This window comes from Larus michahellis, chromosome 10, assembly GCF_964199755.1.
Source record: "Larus michahellis chromosome 10, bLarMic1.1, whole genome shotgun sequence".
NCBI classification, from domain to species: Eukaryota; Metazoa; Chordata; class Aves; order Charadriiformes; family Laridae; genus Larus; species Larus michahellis.
In genome coordinates, this window is record NC_133905.1 from 18,439,904 (window position 1) to 18,445,903 (window position 6,000).

Sequence of the window (6,000 nt, forward strand, 5' to 3'; positions counted from 1 at the left end):
AAAACCAAAACCAAAGCCTATAATTTATTATAAGTAAAACACACAAGATAAATTCACATCACAAAAAAATGACATTAAAATACCTATGTGCATGTTTACCCTCCTACTTCCTAGATAATAGAAGAAATGAAATGAAACCTCACAAAGAGAATATAGATTTTATCCAGAACTCAACTGTGACAATTCAAAAAAAGCATTTTCCTTTTCTTTCTGCTTAACATTGAGACTGTAATTTTTTTTTCTCAGTAAAAAAAACCCCAATTGTAAGAGTTTTGAGGGCAGGTCAAGTTCAGGGAGGTACTCCCAAATGTCACGTTTACCCAGTTATTCTCAGGAGGCCAAATGAAATGGGAACCTCACCACAGCTACCTACAAGCAACTTTTTAGAACATTTGCTTCAAGTCCTACTATAAACTAACTGTAAACTGGTGAGTGAACAAGTAATATAATCCTGCTTTATAACAAAAAAAAAAAACCCAACACAATAATATTATAGAATCATAGAATGGTTTGGGTTGGAAGGGACTTTAAAGATCATCTAGTTCCAACCCCCTGCCATGGGCAGGGACACCTCCCACCAGACCAGGCTGCTCGAAGCCTCATCCAGCCTGGCCTTGAACACCTCCAGGGATGGAGCAGCCACAACTTCTCTGGGCAACTGGGCCAGGGTCTCACCACCCTCAGAGTAAAGAATTTTCCTAATATCTAATCTAAATCTCCCCTCTTTCAGTTTAAAACTGTTACCCCTTATCCTATCACTACACTCCCTGATAAGACTCCCTCCCCATTTCTCCTGTAGGCCCCCTTTAAGCACTGGAAGGCTGCCGTAAAGATATAGATTGACTACCCGATATCTGTATGTTTAGGAAGCACGATCCCACAAAATCCAAAAAGGAAATTACTATATTACATTGTCTCTTTGCAGTTTAGTGGGGCTTTTTTCCCCAGATAAATAAAGACTAAAACAGTACATCAAGATTTTGATCTGCACTTTCCTAAAGGACAGCTGTAAATACATGGATTTGACCCAGGCACACCACTAATTTAATTTGTTCTTTTTCACAAGTATACTTATGTTTCTTTCACAAATAGTGACACTTACTGCTGCTTCTGTAGAGTGTATTCCTCTACATTTAAACAAAGAATAAGGCCTTCCGTCAACCCAGATTTGCCCTACTCCTTCAAAATATCCACTGCTGAGGAGGAAGATATAAAATAATTGACAGAGAATAAGCAATGGTTCTGAAGTCCTTAAATTGCTTGGGAGTTGTTCTGAACCTATACTTTTTCCTAAAAGAACGAGCAGGAAAACCCCCCATATTTAACTAGACCAGGAATGACTTCCTCTCTTCTACTCTGGGCCAACCTGAAAACAGAAAGTTTGGATAAACATAAGGGAACTATTACTTCTTCTCTCACCTCTTCCTCCTCCAAATAATTTATATCATTGGCATTCTCTGTACAACCAGCTAATAAAAGCTTCCCTACAGGTCTAAATCTGCATGTAGAATATATCCTTTCCTACAGCCAAAAGCAAAGAAATGTTGTAAAAAAAATTTCTCCAAACACATTGCTGAAACTTTTGCAGAGTAAAAATAGTTGGAAATATGGCAGACCCGTCCCTCTCAAAGTTCTCTTCTCGTCTTCAAGCAAATGAAAACCATTGGAGGAGTGTGACCAATAAAGAAAAATAGCACCTATTTGTCCTTAGCAATACAGTAAATTTACTGTATTGGCAGCATAAGGAGGCAGCTAGTTAATATTTGAACATCTGAATCTGAATTTACCTTTCTGTCCTGAAAAAGCACAGGTATGTTTTTAATCATGAGAATGACAGGCAGTAAATCATATTTAATATCAGACTGGCAAAAAAAAGGATCTGTGGTGATCTAGGACACTAAGCATCCTGAAACATCCTACACATTTAGGTGTGTTGTAGATCATCCAGGCACAAATGACCATACATATTCAGGTATGCTGTAGAACATTAAATATTTGGATTTGCATGTTTTATCATATGTAATATTATGTAAATAATAAAATATTTAATTATGCATAAAATAATTAGTTTACAAAAATAAAAGGGTTCACAGACCAACTGACTTAAATTGCATATACTTAAAAGCATTTCCAAGTGGCACTACCTTTAAACACATATAAGGTCAGATCAACACTAACCAGAAATATGGGTGTGATCCCATAAACACTTTCGAAGTGTGGAAGAGCGAGGCGACACATTGGAATTCAGCACACACAAGACACCACACCTGCATCAAAAAGCAGCAAGTCTACAGCCTCCTTTGAATAGAATTGTAATGTCTCCAAAATTAACTTTTTTTGACAAGACACTTAGACTCCTGAGTTAAACCAATGCCCCAGTTGCAAGAAGGCCAGATACGCAGCAGAATTTATTCAGGAAACACGTCTGGAACACTGGCTCTAGTGTCTCTAATAATATAATCTATCTTCAGACACGTTTGCAAAGTAGCTCTGCTGCAGATGGACTTTTCCTCTTCAATTCAATTAAGTCCTGAGGGAAAGAATTGATTTTTAGCCTATTACTAAGAACTCAAGTAAATATTCTCAGCGTCTTTATTATTTTGCCAGATTTTAAACAGCAACATCAAACCCTGCCCTTCACCTGCTACCAATAGCAGTAAACAAGCACAAGTAATAGGAGTTTGGTTCACCTATTATTTGGCAAGCTCAATGCAGAACTACTATTTCCATCAAACACTCTCTCTCTAACCACCCTGCAATGTGGGGAAGAGAGGCATATTGACATCTCTCTCTCAAGCTGTGTGACTCAACATCTCTGCCATGACCCCCAGACATTAACTACACCAAATTCTTCCTGCGTGGTTCAACAAAACTGTGACGTGCCTAGGGCAGGTGACTTCAATCTTCCACCCTCCTCCTGTGCAAACACACACAGGTCTGTAGTTTCATTATTAATGTTTGCTTTCATTTCAAAGGTTTACTAGGATTTATTTTGCATGCTATCTTGTTTCACCGATACCATGCTCAGCTTTTGATAGCAACATTTGCTGTACCAATAAAAATAAATCCTACTAAATGACTATTGTAACACAATAATGGCCAAAATAATATATGCCTGAGTACAGGCAAGTAGATTGATTATCACAGACGGCCTAGAAGACATGAAAACAACATTATTAATCATAACTTTAACAAGGAAAAATACCCAAGCCTATAGTCCAAGTAGAAAAGAATTAATACTTGAGAATTAAACGTTAGTTGGTAGCACTAGCTGCCCAAAGTAAGCTATTAATTTGTAGTGGTCAAACTATACTTCAAAATTACACAACTGACCAATGAAATTAGGATTCAGGTACTCCTGTATCGTCACTTCAGCTCACAATAGGACATATTTTTCTTTCCGCAAACAAAGCCTCGTTCCAGTCACAGCGTGGGACTGATCCATGTTATTGTTTGCACAGTCTAATAGTATAGCTAAAGCATTTTAAGCAGACAAAACCAACCAAATCCACATGCTAATGCCATTGCAGTTTGCATTTTTGGATAACCACTTACATTGATAAGAAGAGAAAAACCCTTTAGTTAGTAACTTCTGACCATCTGACAACAATCTGAAAAATAACGCTAGCCCTTTGTCCCAGGGTTGGGGTGGCCCAGGTCCTACAGGTTTTATTGCTGTGCCTTCCGTGACCTGCTTATTCACTGAGGAGGGAACAGGACAGAGCAGTCGGTCCCCTGCCTGCTGCCCACTGCCAGCAGCAGGGAGAGGGGGGTAAGGCATCAGAGCCTGGAGCAGACTGGAGAGAAGGAGAGAACAGCCACACTCGCACACTATCCCCTACCAGCCATACCTTGCTGTCATGGAGTGACAGACCAGCAGCCTAACCAGCAGCCCTTAACCTCCTGTTCTAATCCAAGATTCACAATGAACATAACTGTAGTCCCTGGAAACATCCGTTAAGTGAGATTTATCCATAAATGAGGGTTAAAATCAAAACAAAACCTATATGCATTTTCCTAATCTCTTACCATTTTGACAGAATTTCCTGAACGTTGGAGCTCTTGATACCTGACAGCCTTGAAACACCACCTTTAAAGCAAAAGCCCCATTCAGCAAATTTGTATGCCTCAGGTGATTGCATGGTAGTTGCTGAGACTCTTCATTCCTCCCAGGTGAGAAGCAAAAGCATAAGTACTACCAACTAAAGTCACGTGATGGCCTAAATTCATTGACTTGATGGTCTCCAGCTTGTTCTCGTTGATTGATGAGACAACTTCAGCTGCAAACCAAAAGGGATTTGGGGGAAAAAACCCTATCGCATTGCTTTGCCCAAGCCAGTGCACAAAAGTGTGAATTGTCTCCCTCTATGGTGCCTCTGTTCTGTGCACAAATCTCCTGAAGCTTACACGAACACCAAAAATCAAATGTAATTGTTTCAAAAGAGAACTTAAAAAAACCCCAAGAAATTAGAAAATTAGGCTCATGTTCTTTCACAGCACAGTTTTCTTCAATACTAACAGAAATGTAAAAGCAACTATGAATAGGACTGTGGTGAGCAAGAAAATTGCATCAATACGTACACTTCCTTGTTCTACCATCATATTAACTCTGCAAAGTAAAGCTATCAGAAGGGAAGTAGAACTCTTACATTGCTCAAATCAACACTGGCAGCTGGCATGTTGAAACCCAATGTAAGGGTGTGTGTGCAGTAAACACCATACAATATTGTTTTTTAGTTTTGTCTAAGTTTTTTAGAAGAACTTAAATTAAGTTCTACTACTACAGTCTCAAATGTTCAAAATGCAGGTCTCTTACCGTCAAGAAAAGAATGCAGCAGGGAGGTATTTGTAAGACCTTGAAAGATTTTTGGCTTCCTTTTACACGGTAGCCCAGATTTTCAATCTTTTAGGAACTCCTAGATTACATTTACAAATCTCCTATACAAAAGATAAAATAGATTTTATTTAAGAAAGAGGAAAAAGTGACCAAGATTTTCATGTAAGTACTTTCTCATGGGAGTAGGGCTTTAAAAACATCAAACATCACAAGAATTGGCAATGCTCTAGGCAGGCATCTCAGCAAAACTGTCAGGAAACTATTTTCTTGCCTGGTTTGTAAGTGATTCATATATAAAAGTTCCTTCAAATGAGTAAAACTGCAGAGTGGTTGGGACATAAAGCATATCTCAGTTTTAATCTCAAATTCTTAAGACTCGCATCTGATAACAAAAACCACTCTGCACTAAGTTGCTTATACAAATATGTAGCAATTCGCATGCTTGCATCTGGCATCAGAATCTTCCCCGGAACCGCTCACTAACTTATACATCTCATCCTTCATGAAAAACAAAATAAATCCATCATTTTATTTAAACTCTACTAAGCACAGAACATTATGCAACTAAAACACAATATGTTCTAAACCACAATAAATTTAAGTAGAGAGACAGCAGCTCCTCCTAGACGTAGTGCCTAACCTGCAGATAGTTGTCCTGACCAAATTACAGCTCTCAGCAGGTACAGCAGTTTGCTCACGGGCAACATGCACAGAAGTAAACCCTTAAAAAGTACAAAAGACCGACTCAGCTGCAAGTCACAATAAATGGCATGCTGACTAATACAAAGAAGAAACCCTTCCTTAGTCAATATAAAACCGGCAAAGATAAGCAGTAGAAATTAATTTATATCATTATCAAAAGAGTCTCTAAAGTTGCAAGACTTCAGAAAAGGAAGGCTAATTTCTCTTTCACTTGGACATCAGTCCAAATGCATGTAGCAGCCAGACCTTCACACAAACAAATTCAGTATCTATGAATCCATAAAGAGCTCATATCCTTCAAGGAGAAAAGTATGAAAAACTGGAGGAAGAAAATCACAGATAACAAACCTTTGACCTCAACCTTCAGAAAAAGTTGGATAAATGACAATACATAATGTTCAAAACACTTCAAAAAGTGAATCTATACAGCAGACCACAGACGCATGTAGAAGGTAATGGCT